Here is an 11,636-nt window from a genome sequence, read left to right on the forward strand (position 1 = left end):
TTTTTAAACCTATGATATGAACATGTCACTCTCCTGCTTACAAACCTATTAGTGGCTCCCCATTGCCACCCCTTTGGGGCTTCCCTGGTGGCCCAGCGGTAAAAGGATCTGCCTGCAATGTAGGAGATGCAGGCTCGATCCCTGGGTCAAGAAGATCCCCTGGAGAAGAAAGGCAATGGCAACCCACTCCACTGTTTCTACCTGGAGAATCCCAGGGACAGGGGAGCCTGAAGGGCTATAGTCTACGGGGTCGTAAAGAGTCACACAACTGAAATGACTGAGCATGCGTGCATCCCCATCACTTTATGGAAGAAAGTCCAAATTCCTTAAGAGGCACTAGTATCTAGTGGTTAAGGGCAGGGATTCTGAAGCCAGAAGGCCTAGTTCAAACCTGCCTCTACCTGTTACCAGTTGGGTAACCTAGTTTGCAAAGAGGGTAAAGTACCAGGTCTTTGACAGCGCCTGACATCACCCTCTCTGTGCCTCAGTTCTACAATCTATAAAATGGGACAATAGTAGTAGTACATGGAAAGCCTTAATAAATGTTGGGCCGTATTATGTTAGCTTTTCTTGGTTTACAAGACTTGGCAGGGCTCCCCCTCCCAGCCCCATTTTCCATCTTCACTGCTTGGAGCAGCATTAAGCTGCGCCTGACTTCCCCCACACACCAGACTGTCTCCTGTCTCTCTCTTTGCTCATGTTGTCCCCTGCCTGGAATGCCACCCCTCCTTCTTCCTTGATTCATCTCTATCCCCAGCATCCAGCATGAGGCCACACCCAGAGTAGCTTCTTGGTGAATGTTTGCAGTACTTGTCCCCCCCACAGATAGCACTGGCTGCTGCTGGAGGCAGAGGGGAGAAGTTAGGACAGAAAGGACTTGAAACCCATCTCCCTGGAGCTCTGGGGAGAGGCCCTCCTGATCCCAACACAGAATTCCTCAAGAGATGGCCAGAATAGGATTCTCAGGGGAACTTTCATAAGACTGCAACAGTCCTCACATTTTCCTTCTAAAGCTCACATCTCTCAGGTTCTTTATTCCTTCTCTTTCCTTTTTTTATTTCCTTCACTTTCATTCCATCCTTAGGGAAAGGGAATTCTGCCCTAAATAAACAAATATAGTCATTAATTCAAAATATATATTTTGAGACCGACATTGGATGCTGTTAAAGTGCTGCACTCAATATACCAGCAAATTTGGAAAACTCAGCAGTGGCCACAGGACTGGAAAAGGTCAGTTTTCATTCCAGTCCCAAAGAAAGGTAGTGCCAGAGAATGTTCAAACTATCACACAATTGCACTCATCCCACACGCTAGCAAAGTAATGCTCAAAATTCTCCAAGCTGGGCTCCAATAGTTCGTGAACTGAGAACTTCCAGATGTTCAAGCTGGATTTAGAAAAGGCAGAGGAACAAGAGATCAAATTGTCAACATCTGTTGGATCATCAAAAAAGCAAGAGAGTTCCAGGAAAACATCTACGTCTGCTTTATTGACTACGCCAAAGCCTTTGACTGTGTGGATCACAACAAACTGGAAAAATCTTCAAAAGATGGAAATACCAGGCCACCTAACCTGCCTCCTGAGAAATCTGTATTCAGGTCAAGAAGCAACAGTTAGAACTGGACATGAAACAAAGGACTGGTTCCACTTTGGGAAAGGAGTACATCAAGGCTGTATATTGTCACTTTGCTTATTTAACTTATATGCAGAGTACATCATGTGAAATGCCAGGCTGGATGAAGCTCAAGCTGGAATCAAGATTTCTGGGAGAAATATCAATAACCTCAGATATGCAGATAACAGCACCCTTATGATGCTTTTGAACTGTGGTGTTGCAGAAGACTCTTGAGAATCCCTTGGTCTGCAAGGGGATCCAACCAGTCCATCCTAAAGGAAATCAGTCCTGAATATTTATTGGAAGGACTGATGCTGAAGTTGAAACTCCAGTACTTTGGCCAGCTGATACGAAGAACTGACTCATTTATTTGAAAAGACCTTGATGCTGGGAAGGATTGACGACAGGAGGAGAAGAGGACGACAGAGGATGAGATGGTGGGATGGCATCACCGACTCAATGGACATGAATTTGAGCAAGCTCTGGGAGTTGGTGATGGACAGGGAAGCCTGGTATGCTTCAGTCCATGGGGTCGCAAAGAGTTGAACACTGCTGAGAGACTGAACTGAACTGAACTTGGACCAGGCATAGTGCCAGGCACCAGGGCGAGCTGGAAACAGGATAAAATTACAGTTTTATATTCCAGTGGGGAAGCAGGCAGTAAATAAATGAATAATTAAATAAGCAAGTTAATTTATAATAGTAATGAGAACTATAAGGAAAATTTTAAAGTAACATGATAGAAAGTTATAGGAGGTGTGTGAGAAGTGTGGGAGGGGTGTTGGGAGATGGGCATTACTTATAAGGTTGTCAGAAAAGGCCTGCATTTAGCTGAGACTTGAATGACCTGAGAAACCAGCCATGGAGAAACTTCGGGAAGGACTGAGTGTTCTAGGCAGAGGGAGCAGCTAGTGCAAAGGCCCTGAGGCAGGAGTGAGTTTGATAGATTCCAGGAACAGAAAGAAGGCCAGTGGGGCTGGAGCAGAGTGAACACTGGGGGGAGAGAGGAAACTGGAGGGGAAGGCAGGGCAAGGTCATGTGGGCCTTTACGGGCCAAGGGGAGGGAATGAGTTTGATTTTAAGCTCCATTGGTGGGCTTTAAGCAAGAAGCAACACCATGTGGTTAGTGTTTGTAAAAGATCAATGGTGGTTGTGTGGGGGCTGGGTCATTAAGGGACAGGAGAGGAAACACAGAGACCTGGTAGGGGCCATGCCCCCGTCCAGGTGAGAGGACTGAGCGGTTTGGAGGTCATGATAATGGAGAGAATTGGATGGACCATGGGTTGATTTTAGAGGTAGAGTTTCTTAGTTGGGTCCTTCAGGAAGCAGACACTAAGATAGCATTAGATATGCAAGTGGTTGATAGGAGACTAAGGCCTGTGAAAGAGAAAGAGGAGAAAGAAGAATTGGGCAGGTTGAACCTCAGACCTCCATGCAGATCTGACAAAGCATTGGCCTTCTTAACAGGGTGTTCTGGAGCCAATGGGCTTCCCCGGTGGCTCAACAGTAAAAGAATCCACCTGCTGGTGCAGAGACAATGGTTCGATCCCTGGGTTGGGAGGATCCCCTGGAGGAGGAAATGGCAACCCACTCCAGCATTCTTGCCTGGAGAATCCCATGGACAGAGGAACCTGTTGGGCTACAGTCCACGTGGTCACAGGAGTCAGACATGACTGAGCACCCATGCACTCTGGGGCCAGCAGTGCTTATCAGGGAAGTTTGGCATTGGGCAGAAATGCCCAGTTCCCAGTATACTTTTCATGTCCAGTCATCAATTTAGTACTTTTCCAGAAGGGGGTGGCTTCGGCTCAAAAAGTGGGGTGATGTCCACACAGAAACCTGCACGCGGACATTTACAGCAGCTCTGTTCATGGTCGCTAAGACGTGAAAGCAACCGAGATGCCTTTCAGTAAGTGAATGAATAACTAAACAGATATATCCAGATGATGGAATATTATTCAGCAATAAAAAGACAGGAGCTGTCAAATCATGAGAAAACAAGGAGGTACCCTAAATGCATATTACTAAGTGAAAGAAGTCAGTCTGACAAGGCAGCATTCTGTATGACTCCACCGTATGACGTTTTGGAAGAGGCAAAACTATGGAGATGGTGAAAAGATCAGGGGTTATGGGGGAGGGGAGGATGAATAGGAGAAGCACAGAAGATTTTTAGGGCAGTGAAACTACTCTCTATGATACTGTAATGGTATCATTTATCGAAACCCACAGAATATACAACACCAAAGAGGGAACCCTAATGTAAACTATGGACACTGGGTGTAATGATGTAGAATCATCATAAAAATCAGTTCATCAGTCATAAAAAATGTCCCACTCTGGTGTAGGATGTGGATAATGGGGGAGGCTATGCATGCGTAGGGGTGGGAGGGGATATGGGAAACCTCTATACCTTCTGCTTAATATACTGTGAACTGAAAACTGCTCTAACCAACCAACCAACAAGAACCGCACCTAAAGGTGATGTCCATGGCTGCCACGTCCCACCCCTTGCTCCATGAACATTCACTTCTCCATACACAGCCTGGGAGCAGCCCCTCTGAGGTTCCCTCGGCCCCTCTTCCTGAGGGTACGTTTAGAAGTAGGGGTTGTGGAGAAGGAAATGGCAACCCACTCCAGTATTCTTGCCTGGAAAAGTCCATGGACAGAGAAGCCTGGCGGGCTGCAGTCCATGGGGTTACATGACTGAGCATGTGTGCACAAGGGTGGAAGGAGATGGGTTGGTAGTAATAAAGTGGTAGAACTAAAAAAAAAAAAAAGAAGTAGGGGTTGGTAGGATGAACCACAGTTCCCATCACAGTTGGTCTCAGGGCCCCAAGAAGAATTCACTGCCTCCTACCTCTGCCACCCAGTCTAAATTCCCCCTGCCTTCTGTTAGTACCTCTTGCTGAGTAAACGGCAGTGAGGAGGGGCTGGAGAATATTCTTTCCTCCCCCAGCCTAGTAAAGTCCACGCACAACATATCTGCAGGCGGGGAGGGAGGAGGTAGGATTGTGGAGGGAGAACTTCAGACTGTAAGAAAGTCATTTCTAAAAGAACAGGGGCGTGGGCGCTAGTCAGGCAGCTAGTTTCTGTTACAGGCCTGTGGCAGAACCAGACTTTGAAATCAGGGCTTAAGGTGACCTGATTCACCCAGTTTCAGCACTGCAGGTCCTGTGTCCCAGGAAACCTCTCAGTCCAGGGTGGATCCAGCTGGCTGGTCAACTGAACCATCCCTAAAGTACACTCCTTCAGTGCTGGTACCCAGTGGACATCGAATAACACACGACTCTCTCCCCCTGCCTTCCTCAACCCCTGGGCTGCCCTCCACTACGGCCTCTCCCCCTTTACCTGTCTATCGAAAGACTGTGAACCCCTCGAAGGCAGGAACCGGCCGTGTCACCCTCATCTCTGGGTCTCCAGGGCCAGCCCCTGTGGATACTCAAACTCACGGGGGCTGGAAACAACGCCACCTGAGCTGTGCTCGTGAACCAAAGCACCTCCTTTCCCCGGAGGGTGGAGAGGTGGGGACTCGGGTCAAACAGAGCTGCCTGAGCCCATTCTGGACATCCCCATCCCAAGGGACTTGTCTCCACTCACGGATGGGCTGTCCCTGGACCAGAGCTGCCTCAGTCTCCCCATCTGTAAAATGGGGCCGTGGACTATAACAAGAATTAGAAGACCAGATGAAGTGTTGCATGAGAAACCTCCCAGGGACTCGGAGGCAGGGACTGGTTCTTATTATGCTACTTCGTATTCCCAGGGCACTCAGTGTGCCTGGCCCGCAGCAGATGCCCGATACCTGCTGCATGCGTGCTCAGTCGTGTCTGACTCTGCGACCCCATAGACTGTAGTCCGCCAGGCTTCTCTGTCCACGGAATTTCCCAGGCAAGAATACTGGAGTGGGTTGCCATTTCCTTCTCCAGGGGATCTCCCCGAATCAAAGGTCGAACCCACAACTCCTGCCTTGGCAGGTGGATTCTTTTACCACTGAGCCACCTGGGAAGCCCCTCCAATACATGCTACCCTCTTCCTTATTTATTCCTAGCATATATTAGATGCTCATTAAATGTTAATTTCCCTTTTTATTTCTTTTCCTTGACTCCCCAGGAGCCTACAGTGCCTTCCTCCATAGTTGCTCTGTCCTTTCTTCATTCCCCTCTCACCCTCTTTCCAAGCAGAGTTGGGGAACCCTTCAGACTGAGGTTCATGTATGTGTTTCATCAACACACCCCAGAACAGGGCTTTCCAGGGAGAAGCAGGGCTCAGGTAAGGCCCGAAAGGCTTAGGTCTGAGCATCAGGAGCTGGGATAAGGAGCCAGGCCAGAGAGGAGGGGCAGCAACCAGGGAAGAGGGAGCTTTCCTCTCTGGGGAAGCCCAGAGATTTTCATCCAGGGTGTTTACTTCCTTGGAAGCGGGAAAAGGAGCCAACCCACCTCTCAGGCTCAAGCAGGAAGCGAGGACATCTGTTCTCAGCTTGGGAGGAGCTGGGACTCAAGGAGGAAACGGGTGTCCTCCTTGCGGGGGGCCTGGGAGTTGGCTGGAGCGTGTGAGCTTGAGTCCAGGTCCAGTCAAGAAGGACCAGAAGGAGTGGCTGCCTGATAAGGCTGCGTCCTCTCTCTGAGGCCGTCAGGGCCGGGGCTCTCACTGTTTCGTCAGCATCCCAAATGCCCCCAGTTCCTCCTCCCCTGCACTTCTTATTCTGCCTGATCCTCACCAGTGGCTACCTTGGAGCGCCATACTGTAACCGTCCCCATTTAACAATAGAAAAGTTGGAATCAGAGAGATTCATTCATTTCCTCAGTGGGTGTCCATCTAGAAGTTGAACCATGTCGCATGTTCTCACTGGGTTGATCAGCCCCACCCAGTGAGGAAGCAGTATGTCCTGGGAGCTTCCTTCCGCCCTCGGCTTAGTCCTATCCCCTTCTACCCTCTTCTCCAGGCAGTTCCCAGGCAGAGCCCAGGAGCCCCCCTAAATCCACCAGCCACCGCAGCACCCCTCCTGCCCTCAGCAGTGGTCCCAGCACCAGTTTTCATTGCATTCACCTGTAACTTGCATTCCCAAGTTCAAGAACTTCTTGAGGTCTGTTACCACGTCTGCTTCGTATCTGGTCACTGGCTCCCTGCCTGTGTTCAGGGTGTATTTCCATCCAAGCATGATGGAACCTCAGGGCTGGTGGCTGTTACTCCAGCTCTTCTAGAAAAGGCTGTTTTCCTTTTTGTTTTTGGTAGCACCGCAAGGCATGTGCGTGGGATCTTAGTTTCCCTGACCAGGGATCAAACCCTCACCCCCTGCATTGGAAGTGTGGAATCTTAACCACTGGACTGCCAGTGAAGTTCCAAAAGGGCACTTTTCTGATGATCCCCGACTCTGTAGATGTAGCTCATGGAAGCTGAGTTTTAGAGAGCATTCTTTCCTTAGTCTGTAAAATGGGTAGGAGCAGTTCTGTGCTGCCTACAGAGATGGTAAAAGACAAAAGGCCTACTGCTGAACGAGGGGCAGGGGCAGGTGGACACTGCAGGGCCAGATGGAGGTGTGTGATGGGGCTCAAGACCAAGGGGGTGAGTACCTGGGACCTCACCTGGATGGCTGTTCACTTGTACCCATTAAGGAGCCAAGGGTGCCTGGCAGCTACTCCTCAAATGCCATCTGTTTCCTGATCTAGCCCAGGGTACCCAAGGTGATCCCTAGGGGGAGACGGGGGCAGGTTGGGGAGACTCTCCCAGAGGCTAGGAGAAGGCAGAAGGCATGAGACCAGGGTAGAGTGGGCAGTCCTGCTGGCTGGACCCTTCCCTGATCCTGCCTGCAGAGCCTGCTGGCTCTCTCCTTGGCCCACCGTGGGGTTGGTCCAGGCTTGGATCTCTCTCCTCACTGAAGTTTGTTGGCCACCAGCACTAGCTGCAGCCACAAACAAATGGTACCCACGCACGGTTTATTTTTCGGAAACCGAGAAACAGGGAGAAAAGGGACTTTGCCAAGATTGCACAGCAAGGAGGAAGCATTTGAGAACAATGTTGATCTCTAACGCTGGAATCCTTCTTACAATGTTCCTCAGGCCTTTATAAGTAATCATTAAAAGCCTCACCAAGCCTCGGTGGAACAGGCGTGCGGCTATCATGATCCCCCGTGGCAGACAGTGATACTGCACAGAGAGGTTAGGCAACTTATTTCAGATCACACAGCTGCCAAATCAAGGAGCTAGGATCCTAACTCAGACATCCAAGCTCATGATCACTAGGATAGACTGTCTCCCTGGATGAGCAGGGAAGGCCTGGTAGACTGGGATGGGGTCAGGGTATGGTAGGATTGTATTGTATTGTATTGTATTGTATTGTTTAGACGAGTTATGTCTGACTCTTTTGCTACCCCATGGACTGTAGTCTGCCAGGCACCTCTGTCCATGGAATTTCCCAGGCAAGAATACTGGAGTGGGTGGCCATTTCCTTCTCCAGGGGATCTTCCCAATCCAGGGATTGAACCCACATCTCCTGCATTGGCAGGAGTATTCTTTACCACTGAGTATTCTTACCACTGATAAGATCATCTGGGAAACCCAGGGTGGGAACAGGAGATGAATGTAAAAGGGCCTGTTAAGAGAAGGGACACACAGAATGAGCTGTGCTTGGAGGGAAGCAGGCAGAAAGAATTTTACTCTCAGTGGCTGCCCTGTTAACCTGTTCTGTTGACCCAAACTTCCCTACCTCTGGATGAGGTCCCGGGCATATCTTATAGCTTGTTCAGTCACTTTGGGGCTTTATCCTACTTTTAGATATTGAAACAGTCGAGTCTAATGGCAAAGCTCTAAGCTCTAGCCAAAGCTTCTCCTCTTCCCCAGCTCAAGTCTGCCTTAAACTCAAAGACCTATATAATGGGGAAGGAGGCACGGTGGGACTCTGCTCTAAGACCCCAATTTGGTCTGCTCTCCCCTTGCCCTTTCCCCCACTAGTTGCCTCTGGTTTCTCCAGGGTGGGAGATTGGGGTAGGGAGGAGAGAGAGGTAACAAGGTAAGTCTGGCTTGTCTGGTTCAGATGTTCTCAGGAGATCAGTGTTTTCAGGTGGGTCAGATGAGCGCCTGGGAGCTGGTGCTTTTTCATTAGGGGCACTTTCGTGGGTTCTTCATAGATCCCCCTATCACTAGGAATGTCCCACCTGCAGTTCCTACCTGGGCACAGCATTCCCTGGCTGATACAACCCCTCTTCAGCACCTATCATTGAGGTCCACCCACCCAACATGAAGTCTTCCGATAAGATCAAGTATCACTTCCTTGTTTCTCCCCACCCACAATCCTCTTGGGGGCAGATCCTAATCCAACGACCTCAAACCAGTCACCTTCTGCAAAGTTCCAAGCATGGACTCCAGGAAACATGCTTGCATCCTGGCCCCCAAGTGCTGGGGTTGCCGACTGCCCAAAGAAGTTCAGCCTCTGCCTGCCTCGCGGAAACAGGGGACTCAGCCAGCCTCTCACCCAGTCACCCACCTCCCAAAGCCCAGTGGACACCTGCCACTCCATTCTCTCCATTCTCTGAAGCCCCCTCACCTGGCTTGAAGTTGGTGAGTGACGTCAACTGTCTCTAAAGCCAACTCTCTTTCCCAGCTGTCTCTAAACCCCACCTCCATGTGGCTTCGTAGCCCCACAGCCTGGGCAAGCTGAGGGACCAAGAGCGTTTTGGTCCAGCTCCGTTGCAAGTCTACATTCTGGAATGGGCGTCCTTGGTATCCATCATCCTCACCTTTGGGGCCTGGACTGAGCTGGACAGCAGAACTGAGGAGGAAGGGAGGGATTGGAATGGTTTTTTCCATTCAGGGGTCAATTAGTCACGATGCTGAGGACTAGCTGGGAAGGGATGAGTCAAAGAGGAGGTACAGGTTCAGGCCCCCATCACGGAGGGTGGTGAGTCAGGCAGACTGTGGGGGGCTGCCAATTTGCAGTCTGGAACTTGGTTTTGAACCTGGAGTCTGAGGGCCTCATCGGAGGTGAAGCAGGGCCGTTAATAGCACGGACTTTGAAGTTGGGGCTTCGGGATTTGAAGTCCAGCTCCACAAGTTTGTACCATTTGGAGCAAGTGACTCAACCTCTCTCTCCAGCTGCCTTGGCTGCACCGTGGGAGGGTTAAGGCTGGACTGAAACCCGAGTGTGCAACACAGAGCCTGGCCCCCGGAGCCCTCAGCAGAGTTCCCTGCAGTCCCAGGTGGAAGGGAGGATTACTCTCACCCCCCCTCCCCATTTTATAGATGGGGAGACAGAGGCACGGAAGAGATAAGCAATGTGCTCAGGGTCCCACTCAGACAGGCAGTCCAGCCCCAGTGACTGAGCCCTCACCAGGCTACGCAGGGAGGATGCTGGCCTGGTGGGTAAGTATGACTGCATGGGTTCACACCCCAGCTTTACCACGTAGGAATTTTTGAGCAAGTTACTTTGCCTTTCTGAGTCCTCAGCTCCTCCCTCATCTGTGTGTTGTTCGCACTGTGCTCTCTGGAAGCTGAGGATTTAATGAGTCAGTCCTTGAAAAGTCCACTCTGTCCTCGTTAGTTACCCTTAGAGTCATTCTGAGTTGGAAAAGATGATGAGAGGAAGCTCTCGCCTCCACTTTACAGAAGAGGTTACAGGGGCTCAGAGAGGGTGACTGACCAGCCTGAGATCACACAGCTGGCAGAGCTCAGACTCCTCCACTATTCTTCCACCACTGACAAGCTGTTCCATGGGAGGAAGGCATCAAGAATTGTTGAGGGGGAGGCTGGAACGCCAGGATGGGAAGTCAGAGGACTGGTCAATCCTGGCCACACAGGTTAGGAAGATCTGTGTCCCTTCTTACCCATGCGGTGCTTGAACAAATGCTTTTCACATTCATTCCATTCAGTCCTCCCAAGGAACCGTGCCAAGCAAGGAGTCCTGGCCTCTTTTACTGCTGAGGAGCTTCGAGGCCTCGAGAGGGGAGTGACCTGGCCATCTGAACCTGGACAAGGGTCTCTTTACGGTGCCCGAGTTGTCAAAGGCAGGCTGGCAGATGAGCACGGGAGGGAGCCAGGGATGGTGAGAACAGCAAGCCTTAATGGAGGACGCCACTGCGTGGAAACAGCTGTGAGCACCCGCACGGATGGCCCAGGGAGCCAGTGAGATGACGATCACTATAATGAGTCCCCATGGGGGACAGAGGCCACGTGTGCCTCTTTCAAAGCGTGTCCTATTTCCTTGCTCGCGGACGGGAGTATCCAAGCCTTTACAGAGAACCCCTGGGGACCTCCAAATCCACCCCAAAAGAGCATGGGGCTTGTTGGCGGGGGGGGGGGGCTCATCTTTATGACATAGCACCGAGAACCCCTGCCACCTGCTCTGTCCCATTCCTAGCAGCCCACCCTGGCTGGCTCTGCAAGAGTTTCCCAGACCCTCTGGCTCATAAAAGCTGATGGCTGATATCTGTCTTTTAAATGCAGGCTCATGTCTTTGTCACCCGCTGAGCCCATTTTTTTGGAAAAGACAGAGAGGACTTTGGTCTTTGGCTCTAATGATCACATCCCATCTAGAGATCAGAGGGGGACCAGTTCCCACATCCAGCTTCAACTCAGACTGGCTGTGACCCTCTTGTGTGCCCGCCATCTGACCAACACTTTCACATCCATCCTGGAATCTCACTGTTCTAAAGAGACTTCAGAAGTTTGGGGAGGGAGAAAAATGCACAGGAATGAGAGATCTGGGCTACTGTCTAAATACATGAGGTTTTGTCTTTAATTAACAGTTAAGTTTTTGCTATTGATTTTTAAATTAAACATGATCTGTGATACCAATTTCTTGAAATTTATTGGGACTGGTTTCATGTCCTACTACAGGATATTCACGATCATTTTTGGAAACCTTCGGTGTGTGCTGGAAAATAACACATCAGATGCAGGATTCTATATATGCTGTTTGTTGTTCTGTGGTTTGTGGCTTGCTTCTTTGTACGTTTTGTAATTTGGAATTAAGAGCTCGTGTTAGCAAGGCTTTTATCTGTGAGTAGCCGACGTGGCCTTTACTGTGGGAATATCT

The sequence above is a fragment of the Muntiacus reevesi genome, chromosome 1 (genome assembly GCF_963930625.1).
Source record: "Muntiacus reevesi chromosome 1, mMunRee1.1, whole genome shotgun sequence".
NCBI classification, from domain to species: Eukaryota; Metazoa; Chordata; class Mammalia; order Artiodactyla; family Cervidae; genus Muntiacus; species Muntiacus reevesi.